General features: G+C 45.4%; 1 long non-coding RNA gene across 1 annotated transcript; it reads right to left on the reverse strand.

The window, feature by feature from the left end:
* Positions 1-2,172: 2,172 nt before the first annotated feature.
* On the reverse strand, positions 2,173-8,447 carry LOC132391708 (uncharacterized). The gene is made up of 3 exons (XR_009511328.1): positions 8,197-8,447; positions 5,158-5,332; positions 2,173-2,286 (listed from the first exon to the last, which is right to left on the reverse strand). It is a non-coding gene; the product is annotated as an uncharacterized LOC132391708 (long non-coding RNA).
* Between the last annotated feature and the right edge of the window lie 8,452 nt (positions 8,448-16,899).

Consider the following 16,899-nt stretch of genomic DNA (forward strand, 5'->3'; position numbering starts at 1 on the left):
AACACAGTTAATGTCCTGGAGTGGCCAAGTCAGAGTCCAGACATCAATCCATTGAGAATTTGTGGCTGGACTTGAAAAGACATGTTCACTCATGACCCCCATGCAACCTGACAGAGCTTAAACAGTTTTGTAAAGAAGAAGGGGGAAAAATTGCTGTGTCAAAATGAGCAAAGCTAATCGAGACCTATCCGCACAGATTCAAGGCTGTAATTCCGACCAAAGGTGCATCTACTAAATACAGACTTGAAGGGGTTGAGTAATTAAGCAATCAAATAATCATTATTAATTTACACCAATTTGCCTGACACCGGCCCCCTAGGCCTGAGTCAACATAATAGTAGTAATTTGTAGAAATTTGTTTTCATTTTGACATGAAATAGTCTTTTCTGTTGATCAGTGTCAAAAAAGCCAAATTAAATCCACTGTGATTCAATGTTGTAAAAAAAAATGAAAACTTCCACAGGGGGAAATACTTTCTATAGGCACTGTAGGTATCAAACATGATGGTTAGCAAATGTGTGATGGGCCAAATCTGAGAAAATCTCCAGACACTGGAAAGCAACACACACAAAATGCTGGAGGAACTCAGCAGACCAGGTAGCATCTATGGAAATGAGTAAAGAGTCGAAGTTCCGGACCGAGACGTTTCATCAGGACTGGGGAGAAAGGAAAAGTCAGAGTAAGAAGGTGGGGGAGGGGAGGAAGAAGTACAAGGTGGTAAGTGATAGGTGAAACCGGGAGAGGAGAGGGGCTGAAGAAAAGAGCTGGGAAGTTGATTTGGTGAGAAGTGGTAAAGGGCTGGAGAAGGGGGCATCGGATAGGTGAGGACAGAAGGCCACGGAAGAAAGGGATGGGGAGGAGCACCAAAGGGAGGTGATGGGCTGGTAAGGAGGTAAGTTGAGAGTGTGAAACAGGAATGGGGAATTGTGAAGCGAGGAGGACAATTACTGGAAGTTAGAGAAATTGAGGAGGCTACTCAGCTGGAAGATAAGGTGTTGCTCCTGCAAACTCATCGCGGCAGTAGTGGCAGACATGGAATGACATGTCAGAATGGGAATGGGATGTACTGTTGAATTGGGTGGCCACCAGGAGATCCTGCTTTTTGTGCAGGAGGAGGTGAAGGTGCTCGACGAAGCAGTGTGGCAAATGGTCTGTTCCTAAGCTGTCTTGCACTATGTCTCTGTGTTTCCAAAGACCTCAGCGGCCTGGGATTAGATTCCTAGCTCCACACCTCACCTCTCCCTGTCACAGTTTCCAAGTAACCAGTTGCCCTGGAGACAGGACTCGGTCATACACTGGAAAAGCTCCTGCCTCCCAAGAACTGGAAGTCCTCCGCTGGGAGTGGGATCGGACCCAGCTGTTGCTGTGGCTGGCTGCAGAACGCTTCCCATCTGAATGGATGCCAGGCCTGTCAGCTTATGGCTGAGCGAGCCTGCCAAGGCCAAAAATGTACAGAGTATGGAGCCACAGCAAGCCAGGAGAGTGAACCCAGATTGAATACAAGGTGTTGCTCCTCCCCCGAGGCTGGCCTCATTTTAGCACAAGAGGAGGCCACGGACCGACATGTGGGAACAGGAATGGGAATCGGAATTAAAATGTTGGGCCACCAGGAAGTTCAGCTTTTGGAGGATGGAGCAGAGGTGCTTGACAAAGTGGTTCCCCCACCCCTCCAATTTACAACGGGAGTAAAAGATTATTACATTTCTGGAAATGCTGCTTTTTATATGGATGTTTAATTAAGTCCTTTATAAAAGCCACAGGGAAAGCAATTCAGGAACGGTTTCTTCCCCTCCATTATCAGATTTCTGAATGAACACTGAACCCATGAACACTACCTCACTACTTTTTCCTCACACTACTTATTTATTTTAATGAGATATAAACACTTTTTACTCTAATTTACAGCTTTTATTGTTACATGTTGTAATGTACTGCTGCCACAGAACAACAAATTTCACGACACATGCCAGACTCAGCTTCCCCCAGACAGCCAAGAAGCTCACGGGCTCACGTCCCACCTCCAGGTTCTTGGCCTCGAGGCCACAGACTTCACCGGAACCCTCCCTGACCTCCTTTGGGGACGGCAAAGCACCAGATTGCTCTATTGGCCTGAAAACACATCACCAAAATGTAGATCACAGGTTCTCCCAGCAGCAGAACCACATTTGAGAGCAAAAGAAGTAGCTTGGCAAATCGTGTGAAGGATGTCGCCCTTGGCCGCGTTGTTCGCTGACGCCATCTTCTTCCAGGTCCCTGATGGTTCAGGATCTGGTATAATGATTTGATCTGTATGAACAGTAAGTAAGACAAGCTTTTCACTGTATCTCGGTAACGTATCAATAATAAACCAATTGCAATACCAACTTCTATTCCTTCAGTCTCTCTGTTAGAAACAATACACTGCTCAAACAGGAAAATTACCCCTAGAGACCTGATCAATATAGTTATACCAAAGTTAATATCACCAGGAGTGCTTCCACAAGTGCTGCTTGACCCTCTGAGTTTATAAGGCATAAGATGTAGGCGTTTTCCCAGCAGTTTACATTATGCTCCGGATTCCAACACCTGTAGTCTCTTAGACCCATAGAGTCATAGAAAAGTACAGCCCAGAAACAGGCCCTTTGGCCCATCTAGTCCATGCTGAACCATTTAAACTGCCTACTCCCATCAACCTGCACTGGGACCATAGACCTCCATACCCCTACCATCCATGTACCTATCCAAACCTCTCTTAAACCTTTGAAATCTTGGTTTTATGAAAATATATTGATGCAATTTTTTTTAAAAAACTGGAACTTCAAAATAAAAGCTTAAAATAGTGAAGATGGTCAACAGGCCAAGCAGAATCTGTGGAGAGAGAAAAACTGAGCTGCAGGTCTAAAACGTTAACTCGTTTTCTCTTTCCACACACTCTCCTTGCCTTGCTGTACACCATCGATCTGCCATGCAACTGTTAGGAAATCCTGACAGTAGAGACTGTAGATGCAGGAACCTGGAGCAACACACAAGAATTTGGAGGAACATAGTGGGCCAGGGAGCATCAGTGGAGGAAAGTTCATAGCCAATGTTTCATGTTGAGATCCTCTGTTATTTTCGTCCATAGATGCTCTCTGATCCATTGAGTTCCAGCAGTGTCTTTTAAGTTGCTGTTTGAAATTCCTGATGGTTCAGGATCTGATTGATGAAGTTGTAGCGGTGTGCCACATGCAGCGCTAAAATTACGACACGGAGTCGGTAACTGCAGTCGAAGGAAAAAACTTTATTCGAAATCCTCAGCCTCACTTTTAAGCCTCCCTCAACCTGCTCCCCGTGGCGCAGAGGCTCCAAAGCTCTGTGCTCGCAAACCCCCGTAGGCTATCTAATTGTGAGCCGGTTCGGATGTGCCAGGAAATGGGTCGCCACAAAGTAACATTTCTCTCCCTCCCTTTAACACACTAGAGCACCAGTTCTTGTGTGCCATTTCAATTTACAAGGTGCACTGGAAATTTTAGTAAAGCAGCGTAAGATCTAAATACAGTTAATTAAAAGTATGTTGAAATGTTAATGGAAATGACACCTAATAGAGTCATAGAGTGTTCCAGCACAGAAATAGACCCTTCATGCAATATTGTATGTGCTCAAATGGTCTTCTGCCTAGTCCAGGGGTGGGCAAACTTTTTGACTTGAGGGCCACAAAGGGTTCTAAAATTTGACGGGGGGGCCGGATCAGGAGCAGATGGATGGAGTGTTTTGGTAATACACCTCATAAGAGAAAATAAAATATCATGGGATATGTAGAAAACATGTGCTTTAATTTCAATTGAAAATGAACAAATGCATTACAACAAAATATCTGTCTTTGAAGTCCCATGGTATTTAGCTATTTATTGAAATGACTTTTAAAACACTGAAAATTAAATGAATAAAATACAGCTTTTTTTAATAGTAACAGTTATTATTTTAAAGCACTGAAAATTCTGTTATCCTTCAAGATATTATCATCATCACTCTCCTCCTGACTGTCTTTATTTCAAAAACGGTAGGAGATGCAGGTCTACTTGTCCTGCTCCTTCTTATTCAATTGTCCCCTGTGCCAAAACTCAACAACGACCCGCACAATGACAAAGCAGGGAGAGCGCGCCGGTATGCGGAGCTCTGTGCTCGCAAATCCCCGCAGGCGATCTCTCTTAGCTGGAACGCTGGCTAATTGTGAGCCGGATCGGATGTGCCAGGAAATGGGTTGCCACAAGGTCACAAAGTAAAGCGCAAATGTGAAGTAATACGCTGCACCTCAACAAAGGTCAATGTATATAGAGTGCGTCATCTATTGGGAAAACGCCAGAATTGCGGGGAGAAAACGTTAACAAGGTTTATTAATATAATTTCATCAAGTTCTGCGGGCCGGATTAAAAAGCTTAACGGGCCGCATATGGCCCGTGGGCCGTAGTTTGCCCATGCCTGGCCTAGTCCCATCTACCTGCCCATTTCCCCCTCATCCATGTATCTATCCAAACTTTTCTTAAATGTTACAATTGAACTTGCATCTCCCATTTCTGCTGGCAGTTCATTCCACACTCACACCATCCTCTGAGTGAAGAAGATCTCTCTCAGGTTCCTTTAGATATTTCAACCTTCACCCCAAACTTATGATCTCAAGTTCTCATCCCACCTAACTTGAAGGGGAAAAGCCTGCATGCATTCACCCCATTCACCCCTCCACAATATTTTCCCTCGTTCTTTTATGCTCCAGGGAATAAAGTCAAACTTATTCAGATTTTCCCTATAACTCAGGTCCTGAAATGCTGGCAACATCCTTATAAATGTTTTCCCTGCACTCTTTCCAGCTTGTTCATAATATTCGTGTGAACAGCCCAGAACTGCACACAATGCACCAAATTGGCATCGCTGACATCTTGTACAACTCCAACACAACATCCTGACTCCTGTTTTCAATACCTTGATAATGAAGGCCAATGTGCCAACAACTCTCTTCATGACTCTAGCTACCACTTTCAAGCACTTATGGGTCTGTATTCCCAGCTTCTTTTGTTCTGCAGCACACCTCACAGCCCCATCATTTACTGTGTAAGTCCTACCTTAGTTTGTCCTCCCAAAGTGCAACATCTCATACTTGTCTGCATTAAACTCCATCTGCCGTACTTGCACCCATTTTCCCACCTTGTAAAGATCATGCTGCAAGCTTCGATAACTTTTGTCACCGTGCCCCAATCTTGGTTTTATCTGCAGACTCATCAGTCCAGCACCACTGATCTTCTGAATGTGTTGGATGTCTGTCCTCTTGCAGCAGTCCAAGGTGTTCGTCCTTACTCCCTTCTGGGCTGTGGTGTTGATCCTGACTCCAAAGGTTCAAAGGTTCATTTATTATTATCAAAAAATGTATCTGTACACACCTCTGAAATCTGTCTTCTCCAGATAGCCACGGAACAAAGAAAGAACATGAGAGGCATTCAGAGATACATCAAACCCACCCCCCACCCCTGCACAAAAAAGAACCGCATCCCGATCATCAACCCCTCCCCTCACACAAAACAGGAAAGGAACATCAACCTCCCCCCTCCACCAAAAAAAAACACCCCTTCCCCCAGAACGAAAAAACTAACTCCAGCGGTCAGAGTTTAATGTGCTTATATTTCCTAAGACTTGCGAGTGGAAATTACTTTAGAAATCCAGTGTTTTATTTTACTCATGGCTGCATAGAGAGATCTGTGGTTGCTTTTATCAAATTTGATCTGCCCTTGCTCTGTAATTGAGATGTGAGTAGGATTTAACGGGTTGTGATTAGGACACACACAGAGTGCTGGAGGAACTCAGCAGGTCAGGCAGCATCGATGCAAGTGAACAAACAGCCGGTGTTTTGGGCTGAGACCCTTCATCAGGACAGGGCAGGGAGGGAGAAGATGCCAGCATAAAGAGATGGTAGGGGGGTGGGGGCAAGAGGATAGCTAGAAGGTGATAGGTGAAGCCAGGTGGGTGGGAAAGGTCAAGGGCTAGAGAAGAAGGAATTTAATAGGAAAGAAGAGAAGACCATAGGAGAAATGGAAGGAGGGGCAGACCTGAGGAACTGATAGGCAGGTGAGAAGAGGTAAAAGGCCAGCATGGGGAAAAGAGGAAGAAGGGTGGGAGGAGGGAAAAACAATTACTGGAAAGAGAAATCGATGTTCATCCCATCAGGTTGGAGGCCACCCTAACGGAATATAAGGTGTTGCTCCTCCACTCGGTGATGATGGCATCCTGTCTGACAGTTGGTCACTGAGAACTAGCCCTTCAAATGCACTAATCATCTTCTGGTATACAAGAGGAATTCTTCTGCCGCACCGGTAATGGTAAGCCTCTAACACACACAAAATTGGGCCTACCACCACAATAGGTCCTCACGGATGCAATCTCACTGGCTCTCCGCTCAGGATTGAACTACCCTGGGCAAAAGAAATACCTACCTCAGGCTGCTCTTTATCAACTACAGCTCAACATTCACTCAGTTCCAATCAACCAGCTTCAAAACTTGTTGAAGCCTCTGCACTTTTCCCTGCAACTGGATTTTTGACTTCCTCGCTGAAGAACTAGATCAGAAATAACAACTTTTTTGCCGACAATCACCACAGGTGCATTTCAAAGATCCTTGCTCAGCCACTGTTCCACTCGCTCTACACTTGACATACGGCTAGGCGCTACCCATTTATTTTTATTGTAACTTATAGTAAGTATTATTTTATGTATTGCACTGTACTGTGCCTGAAGACAACACATTTCACAACACATGTCAGTGATAATAAACCTGACTCAGAAAACCTAATCGGAACCCGAACCATAGATGATGCCTGGTGATCCAGTGATTGGAATCTGGGTCTGATCTGGTGACCTGACCTCAAGCGTTAAACATGTGACCTTTGGGTTTCTCTCTGTGGCCATGTGGGTTCCCTCCGCGTGCTCTGGTCTCCTTCCTCGCCCCCTGGTCGTGCACATTCACCGGCCTCTGTGGATTGTTTTTTGTGTGAGGGGAAGTGGTTGAGTCTGAGAAAATAAAATGGAACTGGTACAAGTAGACAACACACAGAAAATGCTGAAGGAACAGCAGGATAGGCAGTGCCTATGGAAGGAAATGAACAGCCTGTGTTTCAGGCAGAGACCCTTCATCTGGACTGGAAGGGAAGTGGGCAGAAGCCATAAAAAATACGAAGGGGGGAGTGAGGTGGAGTATACCTGAAAGGTGAGAAAGTGGGGTGAGGGGGTGAGTTGTGAGAAGCTGGAAAGTGATAGGTGGAAGAGGTAAAGGGCTGAAGAAGAAGGAATCTGATAGGAGAGGACAGTTGATCATAGAGTAAAGGGAGAGAGTTGGGGATAGTCAATGGGAACTTGATGGCCTGAAAGGCCTGCTTTCCTGCTGCACGACTCAGTGAGATGCATATAGGATCTTCCATTTTCAATCAATTTCTAGTGATATGTTAGAGGCCTGTTGGGTGCACTGAAGCTGAAGTAGACCGATACAGGGCCTCAACCCCAAATATCAGCCGTCCACTTCCCTTCACAGATGCTGCCCGACTCGCTGAAGTACACAGGAGCTTGCCACAACCCAGGCAACCAGGCGGCAGCACTTCCAGATGGAAAATAACTTAAAAAAACAGCAACACAGCCAACATGCTGGAGGAGCCCAGCAGATCAGGCAGCATCTATGGATGGGAATAAGCAGTCGACATTTCGGGCCGAGACCCTGATGAAATGTCAACTGCTTTTTCCCATGGATGCTGCCTGACCTGCTGAGCTCCTCCAGCACATTGTGTGTGTGTGTGTGTGTGTGTGTGTGTGTGTGTGTGTGTGTGTGTGTTGCTCCAGGTTGCCAGCATCTGCAGTACCTCTTATGTCTATTTTTTTTTAAGTGCTTTTTTTAAATGGATTTCTGAGCAACCCTAACAACAGCTGAAAACCTGAGTTGGGAACAGCATAATCTCCCATCCCCCACTCCTCCTTCAGGACTAGCTGCATGCACTTCAGCAATTAGTAATGATAGAGCAACATATCCTGTACATTGTGCACTGTGGGCTGCCTCAGCTGTGATCTGAGCCATTGTGTAACAGAGCCCCATTCATTGATAAGTGTAATAGAGCTCGCCTATTAATGTTTCAAAGAGATGCTACGCTGTTGCTCTCGCCTTTAGACGAGGCGGTTTGTATAGTTCGACAGTGGAGACTGTCGTCCTACCGAGGCTGCTGTCTAACTGCTACTGATCCTCCTCCGTCTCAATGTGGTTTGAAAACATCTGTGTCGCAGACCGTACGCCCACAGCCAGGTTTAAAGCATATCGCAAGGCAGCACCCTCAAAACGCCGGAGGAACTCAACGTCCATAGAAGGGAGTGAACAGTCGAGGTTCCAGTCCGAGACCCTACATCAGGACTGGAGAAAGAGATGAGAAGTTAGAGTGAGAAGGTGGAGGGGGGGAGGAAGAAGTACAAGGAGGTAGGTGATAGGTGAAACCAGGTGAGGGAGCGGGGTGAAGTAAAGAGCTGGGAAGACAATTGGTGAAAGAAGTAAAGGGCTGGAGAAAGGGAAATCTGATAGGAAAGGACAGAAGGACATGGGAGAAAGGGAAGGGGGAGGAGCACCAGACGGAGGTGATGGGCAGGTAAGGAGATAATGTGAAAGAGGGAAATGGGAATGGGGAATGACGAAGGAGATGGCGGGGTGGGGGGGACAGTTACCAGGAGTCTGAGAAGTTGATGTTCATGCCATCAGGTTGGAGGCTCAAGAAAGCAAACAGTTCTGTGCCTCCCTAAGTGGAACAGGCCCAGTGATGGCTGGGAACCGAGTCCTGGGGACTGGGGTGGGGGGGGGGGGTCATTTATTTATTTTTCACTTATTGAGATACTGCGTGGAATAGGCCCTTACTGCCCTTTGGGCTGCACTGCCCGGCAACCCCCCTCCCCCAATTTATTCCTAGCCTGATCACAGGACAGTTCACAATGACCAACTCACCTACCAACTGGTACGTCTTTGGACGTGGGAGGAAACCTGGACACTCAGAGGCAAACCACGCATTCTTGGGGAAAACGTACAAGTCCAAGGCCAGACAGCACTGGAATTGGACTCTAAGCACTGGAACACCCGGAGCTGTAATAGGATCACGCTAAGCACTAGGTCATGCTACCGTTAGGGTTAGTGAGTTGTGGGCACGCTATGTTGCAGCCTGATGAATGACACAGAATAAAGAAGTTGTGGGGTTTCAGTTCTCACTCCAGAAATGGGAGCAGAACGCCTAAGTCACTGAATGGAGATCACTCAGTCCCGTAGCCTATACCATAATGAGATCACAACTGATCTTCATCTTAACTACACTTTGCTTTTCCCCATATCTCCTAATATCTTCTGATTCAGATTCATTTATTCATCACATGTACATCGAAACCTGCAGTGAACTGTGTTGTTTGTGATAACAACCAACACAACCTAAGAGTGTGCTGGAGGGCAGCCTGCTCATGGACTGTGTACCAGCCCCAGGACAGGCTTCTGTCTCCATTCCCAAGCCTTTGGCCATTGGCCTTCAAATTCCAGACTTCTGACTGGCCCTCAGGCTTTGATCTTCAATATTGACTCCTGGACTAGCTGACGATTGGACTCGGAACTCTGGCCTCGTTGACTCACAGGCCCTTATACCTCAGGGTTGTATAGACATGCAATCCTGGGACCCACCGTCCTGCTACAGCCTTGTATCCACGGACATACTTCATCACACATCCACGTCACTGGGGATTGGAGCAGAGGCCTAGATTACAGATGTCCTTCATTCCACACCCACATGGCTGGCCTTCGAGTGTGAAGTGGAGGCATAAACTTCAGATATCCTTAGTCTGCTTACCGTCACTCTCAACGTCAGGGGAGAGATTCCTGAGTCGACCCTTGTGGCCAACGATTATTGCTCACTCAACATTATAAACAGATTATCTATCTAATACAATATTACATTTCTTATGTGCAAGTTGGACGATGAGGACCTTCCTTTACAATGCTGGCTGCACTTCTGCAGGACCTTGTTTGCTGGCAGGTACTTTGGGATATCCTGAGTTTAGGAAAGGCACTACATGTCCTCCCCAGCTTACAAAACTTAGGCCAGGTCATTGGGTGTGTTTAAGGTGGCAGTTAATAGGTTCTTGATTAGTCAGAGTGTGATAGGTTACGGGAAGAAGGCAGGAGATTGGGGCTGAGAGGAAAATGGATCAGCATTGATGAAATGACAGGGCAGGCTCAATGGGCTGAATGGCCTAATTGCACTCACAGAATGCAAAAAAAAAAATTTGCCGGACTCATGTACAACTGTACAAACAAGCAAGTGTTTGACGGGTGGGAAGGATTTGCCAGCTGCTGTACCTTCTGCTATGTGGGAACTCAGTTTCCGGCTGCATTTCTGACTTGCAAATTGTTCGGTCCTGTTTCTATGCTGTGTAGGCACTATGGTTCTAAGTCGAAACAAAGAGAAGTGCAGGCAGAAACTTCCATCATACCTTAATGGGTGGTGATGAGGGAGCCAGTAAGATCTGCCTGTAAGGAGTTTGTACGTTCTCCCCCGTGACCGCGTGGGTTTTCTTCAGGTGCTCTGATTTCCTCTCACTGTCCAAAGACGTACCGGTTGGTAGATTAATTAATCGTTGCAAACTCTGTCACGACTAGGCTAGGGTTAAAGTGAGTTTTGTTGGGTGGCATGGCTCAAAGAGGCAGAAGGGTCTACTCCGTGCTGTATATCAATAAATCAATCAATAAATAGATAAACCTGGGAAATGTGTCAACACAGGAAAGCCCTCACTCATTGTTCTAGCCAAGTCCGTTAAAGACCCTCACCATTTGGGCCATGCAACTTCTCACAGCTACTGTCGGTAGCAGCTCCACACCACCGGGTTCAAGAACAGCTACTTCCCTAAAACCACTCGCTTTCTGAACAATCCTAATCACTATCTCAGAATACCAACACTTTGCAATCCAACTGGCTTCCTTTTTGTTCAAATTGAGTTCCTCCTTGTGCGATTTCCCCCCCCCCCCCCGAGAGGACCACAACCTCGTTGTAGGGTTTGGAGGCTTGCGCGCTTCACTGACCTGGAGAGCTATGCTGGCTGGAGTCAGGGCCTTATACTTTGGCTTTTGGCAGGGTCACCCGTTCCAAAACAGTCAAAGGGTAGAGACCAGACTAAGACCGGGTTTGGAAGTTAAGCTCAGGGCTAGTAAAACGGAAACAGCAAAGACGAATGCTACACTTGAGCGCAACGGTATTCCTGAGCCTCCACCCGGGACTTGCAAGACAGAGTAGTGAAAACTGAGAGGAAGCTACTGACATGATGAAGGAAGGCCTGAACACTGCCAGAGATGGCGGATGTTCATTGCTGCCCTAAACTGTACTGGCATAACAGGCAGTAAGTACTTTTTGTGATTTTGTATCATTTATGTTCTTCTTTTGAACATTTGATCTCTAAAGTTATGTCAAACCAATGCTGCTCCAAGTAAGCTTTTCTTTGCACCTGTGTATACACATATTTGTGTATATTACAATACTCTGGACATAATGTCAATAAACTTGACTTGACATTTCAATACTGAATGACAGCAAAGCTCATCTCAGCTCTGGTGGCTTCTGCACAATGTCTCTGTGGTTCACCCGACTCTCTGACGGTGAAATCGCATTAACTGTTTGATGGCTGTGAAGTGCTGAGTCCTCGGCAGGGGTTCCCAACCTGGGCTCCACAGACCCCCTCGGTTAATGATGAGGGGCCATGGCACTAAAAAGGTTCAGCGTTCAAGGTCAATTTTATCATCTCTTTGAAATCCTCAACGATTCAGGAACAGCTTCTTCCCCTCCCCTATCACTATTGTGAACAGTCAACGAACCCATGTCAACGCCCGTCCAACTAACCGGGGTGCGATAGTGGGTCGCTCTAAGCAGGAAGCCAATTCGGAGAGGGTGAGAACGGCTTCTTCAGTCGTGAAATCTAGGCCCAAAGTGAATCGCTGGGTGGCGTGTTCTAGGCCTGGAGCAACTCACCGCAGAAGAACACAGGTCCTAATACAAGGTACAATCTGCTGTTCGGACAATTTAAACGCTTGCCCAGATAGACCGAGGGCTCCTCTCTTCACACTGCTGAGTCTGTGAGACTGCTGCCGACTGCTATGCTTTGTGTCTCCAAACTTTGCGACAACTTGCCCCGCTAATATGATGGATTCTGCAGCTTGGGGGACTTGGATCTAAGGACTCAAAGCTGTTCTGGTCACTTCTATTGCTTGCATTATTTGTGCTTCTTTTTCTCTTTCTCTGTGCGTTGGAGGTTGGTCTTTATTTTTTAAATTGGGTTCTTTTGTGTTCCCTGCTTTGCGGCTGCCCATGAGCAGACAAATCTCAAGGCTGCTTAATTCATACATTCTTTGATGATAAATGTACTTTGATGTTTGGTGGTGCACTCAACAGATACACCTGCTGCCACAGGACACAAGGAAACTGGGCTCCGTGTCATATTTTCTCGGATGCTCATGGCATTGTTTGAAGTGGAAACGTGAGGTTTTCATTGAGGCTGGGTGAGACTAAAACTAGGGGTCATGGGTTAAAGGTGAAAGGTGAATTGTATACGGGGAACATGAGGGGGGCTTCTTCACTCAGAGAGTGGCACGAGTGTGGAATGAGCTGCCAGCAGAAGTGGTGGATTTGGGTTCAATTTCAATATTTAAGAGAAACTTGCATAGATAATGGTGACGTCCATCGTTATGTACTTCCACCACCCAGGAATTGCCCTCTTCTCAGTGCTACCATCAGGAAGGTGGAGGCACAGAAGTCTGAAGGCACACACTCAGTTATTCAGGAACTGATTCTTCCCCTCTGCCATCTGATTTCTGAATGGACATTGAACCCTTGGACACGACCTCACTACTTTTTTAAAATTCAAATTTTTGCACTATTTATTCAATTTAACTATGTAATATGCATACTGTAATTCACATTCTCTTTTTCTCTCCATTATCATGTATTTCATTGTACTTCTGCCATAAAGTTAACAAATTTCATGAAATATGCTAGTTATACCACTCCCTGGTATGGGAACTGTACCTCCCTTAATCGCAGGATTCTGCAGAGAGGGGTGCAGACAGCTGAGTGCATCTGTAGTTGTGAACTTCCCATGATTCAGGACATTTACAAAGACAGGTGGGTAAACAGGGCCCGTAGGATCTTTGGGGACCTGGGTCACTCTAATCACAAACTGTTCCAGCTGCTACCATCCGGGAAGCGGTACTGCAGCTTAAAAGCCAGGACCAACAGGCTCCAGGACAGCTTCTTCCACCAGGCCATCAGACTGATTAACTCACGCTGATATGAGTGCATTTCTATGTTACATTGACTACTCTATTTATTATAAATTACTATGATTGCACATTGCACATTTAGACAGAGACGTAACGTAAAGATTATACCTCCTCATGTATGTGAAGGATATAAGTAATAAAGTCAATTCAATATTAAGCCTGATTCTGATTTCCATTGGTTACATGGATGGGAGGAGTATGGAGAGCTATGGTCCAGGTGCAGATCGATGGAATTAGGCATGGTTCAGCATGAAGTAGATGGGTCGAAGGGCTGGTTTCTGAGCTGTAGTTTTCAATGTCTGTATGAGGTAATGTAAAATAATGTATTGGATTAACAGAAAATAAACCCACAAAAGATCATGCACCATTGGCTTTACGCTGCATATTATATAAATAGAGTTCTGAAACAAGAAAAGATTTTTCTGTGCAATAATCACTTCACTGACCTGGGAGAACCAGTTTGAGGTGGGCGTGTTTTACATTGATTTACATTGACACTACATCACAATGTCCGCTTCACACTGGCAAAAGTTTCAGGAAATGGCTCCTGCAGATAGTTGTGCTTTCAATTGACTGGTAAAGGGGAGCATTCACACCTCTTTTGTGCTAACAGTCACACTATGAATGAATTTTCCTGAAACAGGAAGCCACCATTTCCTGTTGAAACCCCTGAGGATTTTGAAAGGAATGGATCTGTAGCCGGATGAAAACTCTTTCTCTTTGGTGGTGGGGCTCCAGTGCTACCTTAAAAAGGCATCACAGTGGTTTAAAGTTGGTGGAGACACTGTTACACAGGGCAAGTGTCCCAGGATCAATCCCAACCTTAGGGCTTGACTGTGTGGAGTTTGCGCACATTTACCTGTGGCTCTGGGTGCTCCGAGTTTGAGAAGATTTGGTATATCACCAGAGACCTGCTAATTCCTATAGATGCGCGGTGGAGAGAAATTCTAACATCACCGGCTGACATGGAGCCTCCAACGTACAGGATCTCAGGATCCATCATGGGTACAACCCTCCCCACCATCAAGGACATATTCAAGAGCTGGTGCCTTAAGAAAGTAGCATCCATTAGTAAGAGCAACACACACAAAATGCTGGTGGAACGCAGCAGGCCAGTCAGCATCTATAGGAAGAAGTACAGTCGACATTTCGGGCTGAGACCTAAAGATGCTGCCTGGCCTGCTGTGTTCCACCAGCATTTTGTGTGTGTTGCTTGAATTTCCAGCATCTGCAGATTTCCTCGAGTATCCGTTAGTAAGAACCCTCTTGTTCATTGCCTGCAAGACAATGAACCTCAAGGTTGTATACTGTTTACATAATTAGATAATAAATATAAGTTGAATTTTGAACCATCCAGGACACATCCTCCTCTCTTTATTACCATCAGGGAGAAGGTACAGAAGCCTGAAAAGCCACACTCAATAATTTAAGAACAGTTTCTTCCCTCCACATCTGATTTCTGAACCGTCATGAACCCACGAACACTACTGAGAGAAATGATTAAATTAAAGACGGTACTTAAGGAGTCCATTTAGAATGTGCTGACACAGAAAGAACGTGCAAAGCAACTTGCAGGGCAACGTATAAACCAATTTGCAAAATCAGGATGAAACAATAGCTTGCTGATTAAAGAAGCGATACGGGTAACGGGAAGACATGCTTAACGGTTGAACAATAACGGTGTTAATGCGCTGAGGCTGATAAGTGGGCCAAAGGGTTATCACATTTGTAATTTTGTAATGAGATTAAGGAAGAATGTCTGCACCTCACATGGGTGCAACTCACAAAGTCGGAAACAAGTAGGGTATAAAAAACTGTGCAAAGTGTAATTCGGCACTCAATCTAGCAGGAGCTGGTTGGGTCCGACTCTGCAGACTCGAAAAATAAAGTTTACCGTTCTGCAAATTGCTGAGACTCAGTGTGTTTCTGACAACTACCTCATACACTTCTCTGTACTACTTCTTTATTTCAGAAATTACATATATATTTTTAATGTTTTTGCACTGTATGTCAGTGACGATGAACTTGAAGCTGATTCCCCTCAATTCCCTATTAATTCTACCACTCACCTACATGCCAGAGGCAATTTTTAGCAGCCAATTGACTTACCAACCTGGGAGATGGCTTAAATGTTGGTTGGCAGAGGTGTGGTCGATTGGTCGGGATGTTGTGCGCCCCTTCTACTGTTTCACCTCTGCCTCCCATCACAGAGAGACAAAACACTCATTTGCTTCATCAGTTCAGTGGCCTAGGCCCAGGGATTATATGGAGTCAGATTTGAAATCCTGGTCTTTCGTCATCTGTTCCTTAGTCAGCCAAAATGTCCTTGTATACTTGACTTCCCAAACTAATGCAATTCCATTATCCCTCATTCCTTTTGTAAAGTGTTTTGGATCATTGGGACACTGCAGAAGGTACTCTATAAATAGAACTTCTGCCTTCTTAGAAACAAGGAGCTGATAATTAGTTACAGGAGCATGAAGCTGCAGGTCCATGAACCAGTCCTTAATAGGGGATTGGAGGTAGAGAGGGTCAGTAATCATTAATTCCTTGACATTATCATATCAGATGATTTGTCCTGGGACTAGCATGCAAATGCCATCACAAGGAACAACAGTACCTCTGCTTTCTTAGAAGTTTGCATAGATTTGGCAAGTCATCTGAAACCTCAAAAAACTTCAGTAGATGCACAATGGAGAGTATACTGACAGGTAACATTAAGGCAATACAAACAACATGTTGGAAGAACTCAGCAGGGCAGGCAGCATCCATGGAAAAGAGTAAACAGTCGATGTTTTGGGCCGAGAACATTCATCAGGACTGAAAAAATAAGATGTCAGAGGAAGAAGGCCTGGTAACGTCAAGGTTTGGTATGGAAACACATAAAACCCCTTTTTAGCAGCTGTCTCTAGAGATGCAGCTTGTTAGCCCCTCATTAGCTCAGTGTCGAGAAAGCCACCTTTCTCAGACTCACTTATGTCCAGGGTAGATATGACTTGGGTCCCACCAAACCTTTGACATCGGGATGTGTTGCCCACCCAAACTCCAGTTTGTGTGAATATTGTGTGATTTACTGCTCCATGCAATCACCTGTTGGCAAGAAGTAATACATTGTGCACTACATACAATTATAAAGAAGGTATATTTATGAATATTAACTTAACCAAAGAGTTAATAAAGAAAAGAAAGTAAAATAAACAAAAAGGGTCCATTGTAATTAAACAGTCACATGTGCACAGGCTGGAGCTCAAATCTTGCAAAATCTGTTGTGCCCAAGGTACTCATGGAATCACCTCATCTTCACCAATCCCTGGCAGAACTCCCCCCACCTCCATCGAATTGCGCATTCCCGCTTGATTGAATCCTACGTCTGGTTCTGTTGACCTTTTTCTCTCTCCATCTTCTGCCGAAAAAGACCTTGACCCAGCTCAGTGTCCATCACAAAAACTCTCCCCAGCTTTCTCTAGAACCTTCTGCCAGTTCCACCCACCTGATTGGCTGACACAACTTTCCTAAGCTTTCCGTTATCTTTCACAGTTACCCAAACACTGAGAACAGAACACACCACTTCAACA

The sequence above is a fragment of the Hypanus sabinus genome, chromosome 1 (genome assembly GCF_030144855.1).
Source record: "Hypanus sabinus isolate sHypSab1 chromosome 1, sHypSab1.hap1, whole genome shotgun sequence".
In the NCBI taxonomy this organism is placed as follows: Eukaryota; Metazoa; Chordata; class Chondrichthyes; order Myliobatiformes; family Dasyatidae; genus Hypanus; species Hypanus sabinus.